At 33.2% G+C, this 19,398-nt stretch overlaps 1 protein-coding gene across 3 annotated transcripts in view; it reads left to right on the top strand.

Annotated features, from left to right (window-relative positions):
• The window catches only part of LOC111642695 (RNA-binding protein lark-like), a 95,940-nt gene that overhangs the window by 30,630 nt on the left and 45,912 nt on the right, over nucleotides 1-19,398 (top strand). The gene's annotated exons all lie outside the window — the stretch shown is intronic.

Here is a 19,398-nt window from a genome sequence, read left to right as displayed (position 1 = left end):
ACATCCAACTGCCAATAAAACATCTAGTGCTGACCTGTAGCTTTAAGATTTCCTATATTATTTCACAGTTAATAAAAATTATCTTCATTTGAAATTGGATTAATCATTTTGAATAATTCTGTCTAGTTATAATTTCCTTCCATGTGGGCCTGTAAAACATTATTACATCAAAATTATTTCTTATTTCCTGAACACAAAGAACAAGAATGGCTCCTATTGACTAGCACTAATTTAGTCAGTTCAGAATTATAAAATCATTAATACATTAATTTATTTTATAAAAAAATTAAGCAAAAGATAAAGTAAACTACTATATTATATGTATATAACCTATTGATTAGCTGTATTTAAAATATAATTTCAAAGGGGTGTCAGTTATGTAATGGAGCAGGTTATATGCTGATTTAAATGTGCAATCGTAAACCTGCAACTATGGAGTAATGATTACTTTCATATATGCAGGGAATATGGTGGGGTGAGTTTTGTAAAGGTTTTATTTTTATTTTAGCAATTTTTCTGCACGGTATACACTGTCATATATTATACATGAAAAAATTTAGTTAGCAAGTAATTTTAAGTTTAAAAAATGATATGCAACTGTAAGGAAAAGAATATATATATATTTGTTGAAAGCGCTCGAATGAACGAAAAAACGAGTAATAATGCTAAACACAGTGAGTTTTAACTACTAATTAATGTTACTTGGCGTGAATAGCATACTAGCCTATATTAAGGAAAAGAAATGTACAGTAATACCTCGACTTACGCGAACCCGGAGTTACGCGATTTTCAAATCTTGTAGATTCGTCTTTTGTTTGAGCGCCACGCAACTCTTGATTACTCATTCCCCCCACACTATTGTTCTGCTTACATGTTCGGATGTGTCGTGCGGAATTGACACATAGCTAGAATTTATTTTGTGTTATTTATTTCTGTGTTTGTTATATCTATGGAGACTTGAGAGACTGTGTGGTGATTTCTTGTAACCGTGAACGAATCAAAAGACGAGATAAGATTAACGAGAACATTTATTAGCTTACATACATCCAACTTGGATTTTACACAAATTGCAAAATTATACCATGACTTACGCGAATTCGACTTACGCGGTTATCTCTCGGTTTCACCTATCACGTAAGTTCGGGGTGTTACTGTATACATTAATTGTTGGAGCATTACAATAAACAAAAGTACAGAGTGTGACCACGATTCATATGGTCCTATTTTAAATGATTTAAAATAATAAATCTTTTATAATGCAAAAGATCGATAAATAAGTTGTATTGTGTGTAAAAATTAAAGTTAACAAGCTATATATTTTTATTTGAGATGTTTTTAAACCTTACATTAATATAGAAATGAACAAAAAGTCTTTTTTATAAGTTTCATTTAATCTTTATCAGGTACCAAAAAAAATTTATGTTCTTGATATCACATAAATAGTGATTATTTATATTTTCAATTAATTTACATTGATATTGTTTACTTCTAAAAGTTTTTCATTTACAAAGTTTATTATTTTATCAAGATTTAAGATATTACCATGGCTTAATTGACAGTTTCTATAGAATACAGTAGAGCGTCATTTATTCGAAAGCTGGTTAACCAAAATGTCGGTTAACTGAAAGCGTTCCTGTTGGCAAATTTAAATTTCCGCTAGTGCTGAGGTGCTGCAACCTTTGGCTATGTCTTGGGCTACTCTAATATTTTTTTTGTTGGTGTGTGTGTTTTAGCTGGCAGCACTGGCGCTTTTGTGTAGTGCTTTTCTGAGGATTGTGTGTCGTTCTGAATCGAACATTTTTGATACTAGATTAACTTCTAAAGTATTTTTATATATATACATATATACAGTCGACCCACCCCTATAACATGGGTTCCTATAGTTTGGATTCCTATATCATGGCAAAAAAATTGCGACAGTATTCGTACAAACATGCTTAAAAAAACTCCTATAATTCGGTAAAACGCCATCGCCAACTTGTGTCGTGACAGGATTGCACAAACCGTTGAGTTTAAATGAGCAGAGGACCTACTAAAAACCATTTATTGTTTAACATCCATAAAAATTATATTTATATTAATGATGTCTCCAAAGTTCAGCGAATTTTTCGCGAAAAAAATAATTTATCAGGAAGCATGCAAGCATTATTTGATGACAATCTCCACAACGAAAACAAGCTTAAGCAATGGCGTAGTTGAATGGTGCACACTCAGTAAGTAATCCTACAATTTTTTGTTTATATCATAGTTTATATGAATTATTCCCAAAAAAATTATATATATTTTGGAAATGTTGAGTCAAATTAGTCTAGAATCTATTGATTTTATGGAAGAAACCTTTCAAACAGCCGTAGTCTGTAAATTGCATACGTGCTGGGCTGTGATCGGCTGGTCTTTTAGAAGCTGGATTCATAAATCTCGGAACGTATCTACCGTGTTATAGGGGGGTCGACTATATTGATATTTTTCAATATATTTATTTTGTTTGTACAAAATAAAGAAATAATTTTTAACGATACAATAATCACGATTATTATTATAAAAATTTTTGTTAAGCTTAACAGTGGCAAAAATTCAATGCAAAGCGACATGCAACGGAGAAAAATTTAAACATGGGATATATTAATATACTATTATTGGGATATACTAATATTAATAACATATTTTTTCGTACGTAATCAGTTATCCAAAAAATCAATTTTCCGAACAACCGCAGTCCCCAATTGATTCGGATAAACGATACTCTACTGTAATATCATTAGTATTTTTAAGTAAATATTTTATGATATCAAAATCAGAAAAAAAATCTAGCAACGAGTTGCATAACCTTCTTGGCTGTTATGAGTTTTTATTAAAAACCTTTTATATTATTAAGCAAAATATAAAATTGTGTGATGCCAACTGTTATGAGATTTTCTTATGAAAATTTTTTATAGCTTTAACACTAAAAAATGGCAAAAAGCTTAATTTTGAAGGTAGTGTGAGTTTTATAAATGTTAATGAATAAAATCTTTAAGTCCTATCCCTCTTGAGATACATGACCTACCACTATCTCTTCACCCTCTCAACCTTTCACCACCAAAATTTAATAGCAACAATGTCCTTCATATACAACAAGCCAGCATACCAAATTTTGTTTCTTAATCTTCACCCCATCCTGAGATATTAAGCAAAATAGATGCCCACGCACACACACACAAATTTTTAATATTACTATTTATTTAGGTCTCAAAACATGGAGATTTGCAAAAAAAAAAAACTGGTAAGATCAAATTTGACACAGTTCCCATTCTTTTTTTTGTTATGTATACATAACAGCCAGAAAAGTAATAGAATGTAATTTTATAAATTCATAATTAAGAAATTTAACTTAAGTTTTGATTATAATATTTTGAAAAAGTTATAACTGTAATAGTAAAGAATTTTTACAGTAGTTGATAGTTAATTTAGAATTGCCTATGGTATATCTTTTAAATAAGAGAGAGAATTTGGTCATGTAATTTAATCAATATCTCACTTTCAAAAACTCCTTTTGTATATGTATAGATATAAGACATTTTGATTTGTACTTTTAATTGTACATGCAGGGAAAAAGTACGTGTTTATAAATATGTGATTGAACAAAATTAAATTTTAAATGATCAAACATTTATAACATATTAGGATAGGGAAAAAATTGACTCATTGTAACTATTAAAGAAATCTTAAAAGATCATTTAATTTCAGAAAAAGGGGACTTGAATTAATAGTGGAAATGATGTTGTATATGATATGTCATATATAATATGCAACATATGACATATTAGTATAATAATATACAGTAATACCGCGACTTACGCAAACCCGGAGTTACGCGATTTTCAAATCTCGTCGATTCATCTTTTGTTTGAGCGCCACGCAACTCTTGATTACTCACTCCCCCCACACTATTGTTCAGCTTATATGTTCGGATGTGTCGTGCGGAATCCACACATAGTTACAATTTATTTTGTGTTATTTATTTCTGTGTTTGTTATATCTACGGAGACTCGAGAGACTCTACTATGTGATCCAAATGAAGTAGAACTAATTCTTCTGCATCAAAAAAGAAAAGAAAAACTTTATCTTTGGAATGTAAAGTTAACATTGGGTATGTTCGTAAAGTGGAACGAGTTAAACGAGAATGACGTCATTGTTATTCCTATTTCGTTAGACTTTTCGAACGATTCGTTACTAACGCGTTTAACTCGTTTGACTTTACGAATGTATCCATTATTAAAGACTTCGATACAAAAATGAAAATTTGTGAATTGGCAAAGTTTGATCTACCGGAATTGTCGGTCATAACAATTATAAAAGGCAAAGAAAAAGTTCTCGAAGCTGTGAAAAATGCTCAATCTTTAAATTCAAGCATCATTCGTAAACGTCAAAGTATTATCGTTGAGATGGAAACAATGTTAAAATTATGGCGTAATAATCAAGTAAATTTGAAAAATTTTAAATAATATAGGCCTAATTTGTTATACATATGTATTATATAAGATTTTATTAAACCTTTTTTTCTAAATTATTGTTTTCTTTAGTCTCCGGCCCAATTAAAAATTATTTGTATGTATTTATATGCGAAATTATACCCCGACTTAGGCGAATTCGACTTACGCGGTTACCGCTCGGTCTCACCTATCGCGTAAGTTCGGGGTTTTACTGTATAGTGTTTCAAAATATAATGTGTGTATACAAAAGTCAACTCTAGGGAATATGAAGTTTTTTAAATTTTGATTACTTTTTAATATTTTAGACACTGTTGTTGTAGATAAATGCTGCTCTGTTTTATAATTAATTTTTCAACAACAAAATCTAAAGAAATTCTTAAACAAAATGTACAAGGTCTGTTCAGAAAACATTGGACTTTTGTCATACAAACTTTATTACCATAATTACAATATTATATGTATTTGTCCCCTTCAAAGTACGCTCGCTGCTTGCCATGCACTGTTCTCATTGCTTTTGCCAGTGAATGCTCCCTGGTACTTGTTTTGTGAGATGGTGTGTTGTTGTGTTACCAAATTTCGTTGAATCTCGTCTACACTTTGAAAATTACATCTTTTCAGGATGGTTTTTAACTTTGGAAACAGGAAAAAATCTTTATTGGCCAAGTATGGAGAGTATGAGGGGTGGGGAGAGACAGCTACATGTTAATGGCCAAACATTGGCTGACAAGCAGAGACATGTGACATTGCACATTTTAATGTGCAACACCTAGCTCTTTTTTTCCCACAGCTCAGGCCTCTTCAGGCACATATCTTCCCTCAAACACCTTAAAACTTCTACATGAAACTTCTTGTTAAGAGTCTGACTTTGTGGCATGAATTCATAATGGACTACTCTTTGATGATAAAAATACAATCAACATTGACTTCAAGCTTGACCGTCTCATGCATGCTTTTTTCAGTTGAGATATTTGCTCAACCTATTGTGATTATTGCACCTTGGTTTCTGTGTTGTAGCCATAAACATAAGTTTTGTCTCCTGTTATGATGGTTTTTATGAAATTTTTGTTGGTAGTGGCACGATGAAGCAAATCTTGGCTGATGATCATTAGTTCTCTTTGTCATCAGTCAACAAATGTGGCATGAGTTTTGCAAAGATGCTTTTTGGTCAAAATTTCGTGGCATGACCTGGTGCTGATGCATCTTCCAGCAACCTCTTGTGCAGTCAATCGGCAATTTTCATGAATCACAGAATGAACAGAATTGATGTTTTGATTGTTTGTTGACATGGAAAGTAATCACAATCTTGAATCTTCCTCATTTGATGTTTTGCAAAATTTCACACAGACATGATGCTCTTTAATGTGTTTCATCTTCACTTTGCAGAGCAGAGACTATATATGTTTACTTCAATAGCTCTAGAGCAGGGATGGACAACTTTTTTTATGTAAGGACTGCATTTTGATATGATGCAGGCTACATACAAAGGAAAAGAGAAAAATGCCAGTAAATCACAATTATTTATTCATATATATTGGGTTGTTCGGAAAATAAGTTCATTTTTTTTACCACTAGACGGATTAGTGATATTTTTCCCGCCATTTTCGTTCTAAACCGTATTAAAATTATATACTGTACATATAATTATATATTAATTATATATATTGGGTTGTTCGGAAAGTAAGTTCATTTTTTTTACCACTAGACGGATTAGTGATATTTTTCCCGCCATTTTCGTTCTAAACCGTATTATCATTATATATTTTGAAAGCTAACATTTTATGGCTTATTTGTGAAAAATTTTGTTTGATTTCGTGCAATTGTTTATTTTTTGTGTCCCATCAAATATAGAAGATCAAAAGCAGCATCTTTGGCATATTTTGCTTTTTCATTACCAAAAAAATAAAAATGCCGTTCAAGCAAGAAAAAAATCGTGTGACATGTATGGTGGAGATGTGTTGACAGAACAACAGTGCCAAAACTGGTTTACAAAATTTCGTTCTCGCAATTTCANCATTGTCATTTCAAGTAAATGTCTTACAGTTAAAAAAAAAATTTGTGTAGACTGGAACAAGTAATAATCTGAGTGTGCTCAATCTGGCAAATATGGTTGGTGTGATAGCATGTCCCATCTAAGTTATAACAGTTTCTGACAAGTTACCAAACTTGTGTGAAATTTGACAGTATTGTGGTAAAATACTACACCTGTTTTGTTGATCAATTCTGGCTGCCTTTTCTGTTTGATGATATTACTCAATTTGTTTACTCGATGGCAGTACACTTTCGATTCAATTGTTAAATTGTCTAGTAAAAGCTCAAAAAAAAAAAATTCCTTAAAATCCCACCAAAGAGAGCATCTCTCTTTTAAGAACATGTGGAAGCTATATATCATACTTTGAAACGAAACCAATTTGTTTCAAGTAATCATAAACAGTTCAATTTGACAAATTTAATCTATGTGATTTCACGTGCTGTTATTTGGCAGTTTGCTTCAATCAGTACCTTTATTTTGTTTTCATTGGCTTCAACTGGCCTTCCAGAATGTGGTGTATCTTTAATATTGAAATTTCCAGAACGAAATTTTGTAAACCAGTTTTGGCACTGTCGTTCTGTGAATACATCTTCTCCATATGTCACACAATTTTTTTCTTGCTTGAACAGCGTTCTTACCTTTTCAGTAATAAAAAGCAAAAAATGCTGCTTTCGATCTTCCATATTTGATGGGACAGAAAAAATAAACAATTGCACAAAATCAAAGAAAGTTTTCTACAAATAAGCCTTAAAATGCTAGCTGTCAAAATATATAATGATAATATGGTTTAGAATAAAAATAGCGGGAAAAATACGACTAATCCGTCTAGTGGTAAAAAAAAAAAAACTTACTTTCCGAACAACCTAATAATTATAAATTAGCATAGGTATATTTAATTTAGCTTCTGGAACTGTTATAAATGCAATATATTGGAAATTATTTGGTTAAATATTAGTCACTGCTAGTTTTAAATTAGTTTTGATGTGAGTCTGTTAGCCAATTTCTTGTTTTAATTTTTACTAAATTCATTGTGGGAAAAACTATTAACATATATAAGTCATAGAAAATAATGTTTGAATTTTTGCTGCATACTTCCTTAAGCTGGGAAATTGATATATTTATTCATATTTTATGTTGCAGGTTGCCCATCCCTGCTCTAGAGCACCAACAAATCAAAGTAATATGATGCACCAAGTGATGTTGAGTTACTGAAGTTTGCCACTATGTGACACTTTTTAGAGCTTGATCAATGCGATGATTTATGCACTATGACAAAAGTCCTGTCTTTTTTTTTGAACAGACCTGTATCACTTGGCATGTATTGACTAACTTCTATTAAGGCTGTTTCCTATTGGTAGTGGTGGTTCCAACTGCATGGTTCAGACTGTTTGCATTAAATTTTAATATGAACAGTTCAGTAATAGTAAGAGACCTGTTTAATATTAGTATAATACTGTATAGTGTTGAAACAGTACCAAAATATTCATCATAGATGAACAGCAACTAGTAGAATTTTGAATATGCTTTTTTTAAAATTTGATGTGTTTAATATTTTTATTGCTCCAAAGAATAAATACGTCATCAATGTATCTAGAGTAAAGAATAACTTCTTCCTTGAATTTCAGTAATTTTTATTGCTGGCCAAATGAAGGGAGGAGGTGATATTTACTAAAATGATGATTATTGTAAAATTTTCAGCATTAGTATGACCTTCACAAAAATTGCATGCATCTAAAAGTATATGCAGGCAACTCTTTTGGAACTTCTATAAACATTGTGGCTTACCAGTTTAAAGATCAATGTTAGCTCTTTATTCATTGATTAAATATCTATGTAGAGTTATTGCAATTTTAGTACTTTTAGTAATATTGTACATGTAAGAAATGTTATGGCAGTGCAAAGACTACATTTTGTGATTCTGTGGCTGGCCACATAGTTTTTTGGGTTTTCTTCTACCTGTCTGAACTTAAATAAAGGCCAGTTTCCCATAAAGTCACCAAGAGGCACTCATCTTGACAGATTGTTCAAGTGTTGCACTGCCTTCTTTCATCAATCCATATTGTGGCACCTCTGAAGTGTCACTAATGTATGCATTCCTATTGAAAACTACTACTGTGGCTTGTAAAAACAAATACAGTAGAGCGTCGTTTATCTGAAAGCTGGTTATCTGAAAACATTCCAGTCGGTAAATTTAAATTTTCGCTAGTGCTGTGGCGCTGCAATCTTTGGCTATTTCTCACGCTACTCAAATATTTTGTTTTTGATACTAAATTAACATCTGAAGTATAATTTTTTATTGTTTTTATATTTTTCAATAAATTTATTTTGTTTGTACAAAATAAAAAAAATAATTTTTAACGATACAGTAGTCTTCGTTAGGCTTAACATCGACAAAAATTCAACGCGAAGCGACATGCAACGGAGAGAAATTTCAACACAGGATAAATTAATATATTTTTTCGTACATGATTCGTTATCCGAAAAATAAGTTATCCGAACCACTCCAGTCCCCAATTGATTCGGATAAACGACTCTCTACTGTAAATAAATTACAAACAGGAAGGCACCTACAGTTCTTTGATGGTATCTCCAGAACTAACACAATTGGTTCTTTATGAATTTAATCTTAAAAGTAATATTGAATTTAATTTATATAAAGGTATCAAATATCAAAATACTTGGATTTTTGGTTTGTCTTAAAATACAGTGTGAAAATATAAGAGCCGTATATTTATGTATTGATATGCTATATTTGATATAACAGCGTATATTTATGTATTGATATGCATTTGCTATTTTAATTCTGATTATGGTTACAGATGGATTTTGAGTTACGTAATATGTAGGATAGTCAATTTCGGTTATTAGCCTGATCGGTTAGTAGGACATGCCGTGTAATAGAACAAAACATTCAAGAACAGAATCAAATCCTGTAACGCAAGTATAATTTACTTTGCCTACTGGCCCTGAAATGCCACTTAATATCCCTGCTGGCACAGTATTTTTCTTGGAAAATTAAACAAGAGAGAGACAAATTTGGATATTTTTGGCTTTTCCATACGCAACCTCTGTCTGGTTTTCTTTATCAGTTCTCAATCATGATTAAGAAACATAAGAAACATTTTAAGAATGCAGGCCTTGTCTTCTCCTTTCTCACTCAATTGTGTCAAATTGGGTCAACCACTCATACGGACCACATGTTTCTTATGTTTCTTAATCATGATTGAGAACTGATAAAGAAAACAGTGTTTCAGTGTTTGATTCAAGATGCCATGGACAGAATTGACACTTGCTAAGAAAATTGATCTGCTAGATCAAATCAGAAGAGAATGCCCTAGCTCCAGCTACCAGCAACTGGTTGAGGTGACAGGTGTGTCCAGAAACACAATCTCACGCTTGATAAAGCAGGAAGACAAACTTCAAGAAGAATGGACATCCTGAGAAGGAAGCAAGGAACAATCTGGAAATGGAAATGTGAGGGCAAGGATCCAGAAGTCAACAATGCTCTCAATCAGTGGTTTGCTGCTGTAACCGCAAAAGGTGTTCGTATCTGTGGTCCAATGCTCAAATATCAAGTAGAGGTGCTTGCTAAGAAGCTGAATCACCATGATTTCAAAGCAACAAGTGGTTGCTTTGAAATCAAGGCATGTGGAAATTAAGGCATGAAATCAAATTTAAGAAAGCTCATGGTGAGAAGGAAAGTGCCAATGCTCAATGGACCAAGGCTCAGTGGAAATCAAGGCATGAAATCAAATTTAAGAAAGCTCATGGTGAGAAGGAAAGTGCCAACGCTGCAAGTGCAGATGAATGGAAAAACATCAAATTGTCTGAACTTCTGAAGAAGTTTTCTCCAAATTACATCTACAATGCAGATGAGATCAGGCTTAATAATAATAAAGTCCGGTGTCATCAGCATTGTAGATGTCATCTGGAGAAAATGTAGCACAACAAGCCATGCTACGCCAGATGGCTTGTTGTGCTACAAACACATTGCTGTGGTTTTGAGAAAACATTGGATCACATAACTGTGTTGTGCTGCTCTAACTTGTCAGGTGGCAACAAAAGGAAGCTGTTGGTAAAAGTGCAAAGCCCCAATGTTTTAAAGGTCTTCAAATGGACACTTTGCCAGTGGTTTATCGTTCAGACAAAAAATGCATGGATAACTTCTGAACTTTTTAAGGGATGGCTTAAAACATGAAATCTAGAACTCAAGAAAAGTTGTCTTGCTGTTGGACAACTGTGCTGCACATCCTCATTTGGTTTGCCTGAAAAACATCGAGATTGAATTTTTGCCTCCCCCAGACCACTTCTTTGATACAGTCAATGGACATGGGATCATAAAGAACTTGAAGATGCTGTACTGTGGACAACTGATAAATTTTATTCTCCAAGCAATTGAAGATCTACTAATGTCATTTTCAACTGCCATCAAAGTAAGCTCAAAGGTCAACATTTTACAAGCAATCTGGTCCCTAAGTGACAGTTGGAAGATAAGCAGCAAGTTGATTCAAAACTGCTTTGGTCACTGTGGTTTCAGCACTCAGCAATGCGAGCAGTGGCAGCAGACAGCAACAAGAATGAAGTTAATGCGAAAGTGCAACAAGTCCATCAGTACAATGAGTTTAACAACAATCTTCAATGCCATGAAGAAAATGAAGATCTGGAAGATGGGATTGTGGCAGAAATCATGGCAAAAGATCTCAGAATACCAAGAAAGTGAAGAAGATGGCATTTCTGAGCCTGAGCCAGTAACAAGCTGCAATACTAAAAAATTCATTGATGGACTATGGTGCTACTTCATGCTGGAAGGCAATGAAGGCAGTCCTATGTCCACACTGGATATCTGTGCAGATTTTGTTTCAGTGTAATCAATCAAAAGATAACATCAAGTCACACTAGACAGATTCCTACAATAAATCTGGTAAGAACACTTAAACATTCTGTACGACACAGAATAAGGACAATGCATGTGAAATTAAAGATTAGCAAGAGAATCTTTCCATTTTCTAAATTGTACTGCAATTTTTTTTGTACAGAAATAATTTGTCGTCATTAAAATGGTTTTATTGTGCTCAAATGTTTTATTGGTGAGAATATGCATTGACATAGCTCTTTAACATAACTCATTATATCATATCTTAATTGCATAACTTATTGGGATGTAAGTTTAATAGCCCTAAAAAGCTCTGGTCCCGATGCCATGCTATTAAGTGGAATCGACTGTATTTAAAAAATACATAGATTACTTCAGAAATGTACACTAATTGAATAAATTTATTATAAGTAATGTTTGAGTTCACAGTTTCACTCTAACTGAACTGTGATTTGTCAGTAGTTGGAAAATTCACAATTTTTAAAAGTTATCATTTTTTGTTGACATTGGATGTACTGGATAATAGCAGCAGACAGTTCGTGCAAACTAGAAAATTAACTGCTATGCAGGGACAGTTTTAAATTGAGGAAGAAGACAAAATTTAGTGGGCTCAAATCTATGCTGTGAAGCATATGACAGATATCTCAGTTGTACGTCATCAACAAATTCTTAACTACACAGTTTTATAATGCAAACTGTTATGTTTGTTACTGTATTTTTCAGTTTAGTTTTTGAAGGAAATCACCACAATAGTGTTTCATTGTTAATAGATAGCATAATTTTTATTATGACATCAGTGTAAGTATATAAAACATGAATTGTTTTACTTGTAACAATGTCTGCTATTTTCTTTAAACTTGAGAAGAAAGGATTATCTATTCACTAGGTTGTGATTTGAGCTTAGTTCAGAATTTATCCAAATTTCACCAGTAGTGATAATTTGGTACAAAAAGTTTTCATTATCAGCAGAAAGTCTTTACAATAGTTGTTATGCACTTTTCAGACAAGTCTATTTTCTGTGCATCATTCAAGTCATGAGGAACTTATCATGTTGGCACTTGGTATTTTTCTTCAGTAAAATACTGAAATGTCATGACTTGAATGTTTTGGTCATTATACAAATTGTAAATGCAAGTGCATTCCAATATTTGCTTAAGTTTCCTTATAGGTGTTTTGCTTTGAGGAAATTGCATTGTTTTTCTAAGAAATTACAAAAGTTGAGTATGCTTGTTATCTGTGGCAGTCTTTGTCATCCCTGATTTTTTTATCTGTATGCTTTTGCATTTCTTACATTGCTTTGGTCTGCTATTTGATCAACACAAACTTTTGTCAATGCAGCATTTAATGTTATTGGACTTTTACCATGTAAAGTTTCAATTTTAATATAAGATTGCTGATCTTAGGTTGTAACAGTACAACAATACTTTGATTGTGTGTTGAATTTGACTTTAGTCAGTTATAAACAAAACTCATAAACCTTACTGTGCTTTCCACTTAATTGTGAAAACTTGTCCTAACATTTAATCCACCTCTAGGACTAAATGTTAGGACAAGTTTTCAGCAATAGCACAATACAATAGCACTTTTCCTTCAATTTCCCATCATCATTGCATTTGCCGTGGATGAGTAAAAGTCAAGAACATGCTCAATAAAGTTGGTATTTATTTGCTAGAGCTGATTTTCACTCATGGTATGCTTTGTTACCTTTTCCTGATCCAGATAAGCAAAGGGTTCTGTACCATGCAATGTGTTCTTACCAAATTTGACATGACTATTTTTAACACTCTAGAAAAAAATATATTGTTGGGATCCCACTCCCAAATGCCCTAAGCCCAATTACTCTCTCTTAACTTTAGCCAGTGCAATTTTTGTATTTGCAGTTTGGTTATTGTAAATACTTGGGGCAATATATGTACATTTTAGTTACTAAGACCACTCACTGTTTTATCATTCTCTCCCATGCAACCTCACCAATTTTTCACTTACTTAAAAGCCTAAGCAATGCCAGGCACCACAGCTAGTTACATTAAAATGAAAATAGATTTTTGTTTTCATTAAGTATTTTCTAATGTTTGAGAAAGGTTGTTTTTATTTGTGGAACTTATTTTGTGTAAGATTAATTCTGTAATCACATAAGTATGACTTCAGTTCATTCTGTTGCTTGAGTAATAACTTTCTATTCCTTAGATAACAATAACAAAATATTCTACCTAGTCAGTTAGTCCTTGCAATTTCATACAACTTTTATAGACAAAATATGAGAACATCTCAATTCTTTATATAAAATTTCTGTTGTCCATCCTTACAAAGTAAGAAATAAGTAAAGTCTGTATAATCTCACGCTATCTTATAATGCTTACAAATGCAATAGTTATACATTTTATGATTTTTATATTGTCTACTGTTAAATTTTTATATATGTTCTGTGTTGTTCTAAATTTTAAAAAATAATTTTTTAAAATATGTTTGTTCTAAGCATTCCATTTTGGAAATTGGTTCATTAAAAACCTGAAGCAGGCTTTGGATAAGGTTGAAAACATTCGTTCGATGTTTTCATTAAAATTATGTTACTGGTGTTTAAAGGTTCTTGATTTGTGTAATTCTTAAATCTGTGATATTTTACTGCTAGATTAAACTCCTTAAACTCATCATATTTCTATTAATATAGAATTATGGTGAGTTTATGTAATCACACAAGTATTCTTGTTAATACAATTTTATATATTGTATATAATATTTTTACTTTTCCAGCTGTTATATTTAACATAGGAAAAGTAAGGCAATCAGTCAAAAATGGTCACAGAAGATTTTTACATTTTGGAATCAAAACTCAAATGTTGAGAAATGAAAAAGTTTTTCTTTATGTATGAATATTTTGGTGTGTGTAATAAAATTTTGTTAACCCACTTTAAAGCTTAACTCTTTTGTGAAAATTTTCTGAGACCTTCAGGGAGTTTTGTTATTAGAGACATTGATGCTATTAAATTTGGTGGTTGATCAAGGGGATAGTGAGATAGAGGGGATCATGTATCACATCTGAGTGGAGTCAGATGAAGATCAGAATGATTTTACTCATTATTAGCATTTGCAATTTTTTTTATAAAAATTATCTCTACTCTCAAATTTAACATTTTTGCTAGGAAAGTTATGCAACTTGTTGCAAGATTTTTTTATTATATATTAAAATTGATATTGTGTAACAGTTCAGTATATCCAGACATTTGTTTGTCATCAAAGCTATTTTTCTTCTTTTTTAAAATGATCTAGCACAGATCAACAACCTATGGCACACGTGCCAGACAGTTTTCAGTGGCGCATTGATTGAATATAAATGTAGTAAAAATTATATTATAATTATTAATTACACATTTAAATGAAAGCCATAGTTTATTGCAGACTGTGATACACTAAAAATGAATCTCTTGCACTGTAATATAAATATACAAGCATGTGTTTATGCTTTGTGTCACTATCCAGGGCTGTGAAGTTGGACTTGGGGAATTTCTGGCCAGAGGAGTTGAGTCGGAAAAAATGTATCGACTCCCGCATTTTTAATTTACTTTAGTATTTTTATTTAAACAAAAGAAAATTTATTTTATTATATATTTATTAATTTTTTAAAATCATTTGTATTTTGTTATAATTCATTTATTTAAAATACAAAATGCATCAGTGTTTTTTTTTGTAGTATTTGTGTTTAATAGTTAAATTATTTTGACCCAATTGAATTTGAATATTTTTGTATCATTCCTTTATTATCCCTCTAAATAAGTACTCTATTTTTTGAATGAGTCAGATTAATTGATCAGAGTATATATTTTTCTTTTCTGAACAAGGAGCTGAAGTAGCTAGCTATATCGTACACTTTTTAGTTGGACTAACTCTTCTGAAAGGGTGAAATTGAAGTGCAAATGCTGTCGAATATATGTAGATGTAGAAGTTTATTGCCCTCTTTCTCCTGTTCTTAAATATTTGTTAAAAAATTAATTTTTTATAAAATAAATATTAATGTAAGTTAAATATTAAAAATACTAACTATAAAAATATTTGGGTAAATGCCCCAGTCTCCTTTCAGAGTTCAGAGTAGGGTACCCCTATGAGTGCCTCTGCTTCCCCCATAAAATGACTTGGTATTTCATTTTGCCTGAGTCGGAGTCAGCCTACTAAAATTATCAGGAGTCAATCAAGTGTTTTTCTTTACTGACTCCATAGCCCTGTCACCATCTACATGTTGTGCATGCGCTTCATATGTAAGAACAACACTACTGAAAGGTTGCCAATCCTGATCTAGCATATAGCTTCCAGGCATTTGATAAGAAAAAAAAATCATGATTGGGCATTTAAGCATAAAAACAGCATACACTATGCTCTGACAGATTTGCTGAAAGATGGTGTAAATACTGCTCTAGATCCTGTATACTTGTAGATAACTGAAGCTGGTATCCCATCTGGGGACCTATTCTGAGCTCTTCAGATAACTCAACGAGAGCGATACACGCGACATTCAATAAGTCCCCTTAGCGAAAGGAAGTTAACGAGCCTTAAACAAATCTCTGTTCTGTGCTACACGTTAAGTGGGTTTCGCTACGGTAGTCGGTCAAGATGCGTCTGGTTCCATGCTATCGATAACTGTTACGCTTTACTACTAACCAACGATAGTTCAGTTAACATCGTATTTTTGTCACGTGACTGCAACCCGCTATTCTAAGAGAAGCATGTAATTTTAGCATTGTCGTGTATCAGTGCTAGTGAAATAGTTTTGGTTTAAAATGTCTAAGAAAGGACAATGAAGCCAGCGAACTAAAAGTCGTCAGTTCGAGATGATCATTAATTTTATGGAAGACAACCCTAAATTAATGTCAGGGAAGTTAGATGCTTACTTTACCGTAACAGATAGCCAGAAATTGTGGCAAGAAATAGCTGACCATCTGAATTCTGATAGAGTCGGCTCACAAAAAATCCAGAAAGATGGTGAAAAGTAACTGATAGTCATATACAGTAGAGTGTCGATTTTCCGAAAGTCAATCATCCGAAAAAATTCCAGTTGACAAATTTAAATTTTCGCCAGTGCTGTGGCGCTTTAATCTTTGGCTATGTCTTGGGCTACTTAAATATTTTACGTTTTTGATACTAAATTAACATCTGAAGTATATAATTTTATATTTTTCAATATATTTATTTTGTTTGTACAAAATACAAAAATAATTTTTAACGATACAATAGTCTTTGTTAGGCTTAACATCGACGAAAATTCAACGCAAAGCGACACACATCGGAGAAAAATTTCGACATCGGATACGTTAAACTATTTTTTCGTACGTAAATCAGTTATCCGGACAACCCCAGTCCCCAATTGATTCGGAAAATCGACGCTCTACTGTATTTATATTCAAAGCTATGATTTTAGTTTATACATATGCAAATGAGACATATTTCAGAAATAATGTTCATGCTATAACTACTTACATTAAATTTTAACAAGAAAGCAATTACATTATTCATAAATAGTTAAGTTATTATTTTTAAGCAATACAACAACATAGTTTATTAACTCTCTCTCTAATTGCTCATGAAGTAAAATCATTCTTACACCAAAAGACGTCGTGTTGTTTACACTTTCGTTACGTTCCTAACAGCAGCTCGAGGGTGATCGATAACAAAAGCTTGGTTATCGCATGTGGCTATCGGGACCGAAAACGGAACGTACAGCTCGGAATAGCATTTTCACAGTTGGTTAAATGCGAATCACATGGTTCCGATAGAAACTGGTTTTTATTGTATTTGTTAGCTTAACGATACTACTCAGAATAGGTCCCCTGGTCCTACAGATAGTTTGCTTGAGGAGTAACAAATATTGATGGACACTGGCAGGCAAGGAAATGTGACAACTTGACAGACATTTCTGGAAAATTTTCTTTGGCTGAGTATTACCTTGCTGCAGAATGGCTGTTTGCAATCCTGCCAAAAGGCATTATTTGACGGTGCAGGATTTTCTGAATGTACTGCTCTGCTATTAATTAATATTTCTTGTACACTGCTAGGGGTGACTGACTTTACAAGATTGCTCTCCAGACTAGCGTGCTAGAGTGGAAACTGTACTGAAGCAGTCCTCTGTAGTAACTTGGAGTCATCCATTTTAAAAAAAAAAGGAATTTATTAAAGCCAAACAACCATTAGATTACATCTACATCCAAAAAACACCTGGATGAAATCAACATGTACTTTGAACCTATTACCGTTGTGGGTGATATTGTGGATAAATATATCACACACGTTTTCAAACATTAATAGTTTTTCCTCAAGCGATATAAAAAAAACAAGCAATGGAATGTAGAACAAAAATAGAACATGAATATTTAAAATAGAATCAAATCTACATCTCATGCAAAATTGTTGCGGTAGACATGTGCATTCCATGTGGGTAGTTGGTGATTAAAGATCGGTGTCCATGAGGGCCTGCCATGCGACGGACAAATTCAGTTCTTCTTTGTGATTTATGCATGTGGTGGTATGGCTAGATTTATAAATGGAAATAGCCTCCAACCACTCAGGTGCTCAGGGTAGCACAAGGTGATGATGATCCTCGCTTGGTTGAAGGTCGCCTCGATGTCAGAGTCAGCCGCATAAACAGCAAAAGCCGTAGAGTTCCTCCCATGTAGAATGTCTGCATTGTGCTCGTGTATTCTGACTTCCAAGGAGTGTTTGGTGGAACTGATGTAAATAAGATCCCTGTCACACTTGTGGTCTTTAAGAGGTACAGAGTAAATGCCCAGGAGGCTGATCTGATTGGGGGAGTCTTTCTCATTGTTGGGGATGTCCAAGATTTCCTGTATTTGATCCTAATGCAGCATTTGTTGGCAATCTCCTTATACAACAATGTAATGTACAGGTTATACATGACGGGAACCCGTGTTTCATCTTCTGGTCAGTTGTCACCACGGGTGCGGATGGTGGACACGTGTATGGAGCGGTGGTAATGATTAATCAATCTGTGGATCAGTTTAGGGTACCAGTTATCACCCACACCGGCAACATGTTCAAGGTACGTGTTAACCAGATTACATCGGTAAATTTTCAAATTAATTGCTGCCAGTCTGTAACAGTCCACGATTCTCGAAAGTACCATTGCAAATGAAGCTGACAATTTTGGGATGTATAGTTGTTACCATGGGTGCAAATTTGCCTCTGCTAGTTGTCTGGTAATGGTACAGGAAGAGAGAGGATTCTGTAGAGACTTTTATGAAGGTTATTTATATATATTTTTTCAACCTCTACTGACCCAGAATAAAAAAAAAACAAGAATGAAAAACAAAACCACTATTTGTTGAAGATAGTTGCAGTCTTTACCTATTTCTCCACATAATTGCTTTGTCAATTCATGCTGACATGATACTGCGACACCAGCTTTCATATACTCGTGTCGAAGAATGTTGCCGCCAGGTCATCAGCCAACCTTTAACGCTCACTGAACTCAGAAATCATGAACTGATGCCTTTCTTGCACCAATTGATCCACTTTGTCCACCAAATCGTCAGTCATCACACACTTCCTCCCATGATTGTCTTCATCATGAATGTTGTCATGTCCTTGTTTGAATTTCCTGCACCATTCACACATACATCCATAGCTCATGAGTTCTCACCATATACATTAGACATCTTTCGATGAATTTCACCTCCATTTAGCCCTTCGGCCTGTACAAATCAAATTACTGCTCGTACTTCACAGTTGGTGGGAGACTGGATTGGCAGCATCGTGTTTGTTTTTACTTCAGAGTAACAAATGTCTAAAATAGCTTGGCACAATGCTAAGTGGTGAGGAAATAGACTATTTACTAGATGTGCATCCTGTCCCTGTCTCACATGCTTCTAATTTTTTTCATGCCTTAGTGGAGGTTGAAAAAAAAAATAACCCTTGTACCTGTCTCTGGTTGGTGGACAAAGTTGTCATTGCAACTGTTTGTGCTTGTCTCATGAGCAAACAATCACTCTCCTGATGGTCTGGCATATCCTGAGCCTGGCTGC

Source organism: Centruroides sculpturatus, unplaced genomic scaffold, assembly GCF_000671375.1.
Source record: "Centruroides sculpturatus isolate CEXI.00-Female unplaced genomic scaffold, Cexi_2.0 scaffold1589, whole genome shotgun sequence".
In the NCBI taxonomy this organism is placed as follows: Eukaryota; Metazoa; Arthropoda; class Arachnida; order Scorpiones; family Buthidae; genus Centruroides; species Centruroides sculpturatus.
This window is presented reverse-complemented; position numbering and strand designations above follow the sequence as displayed.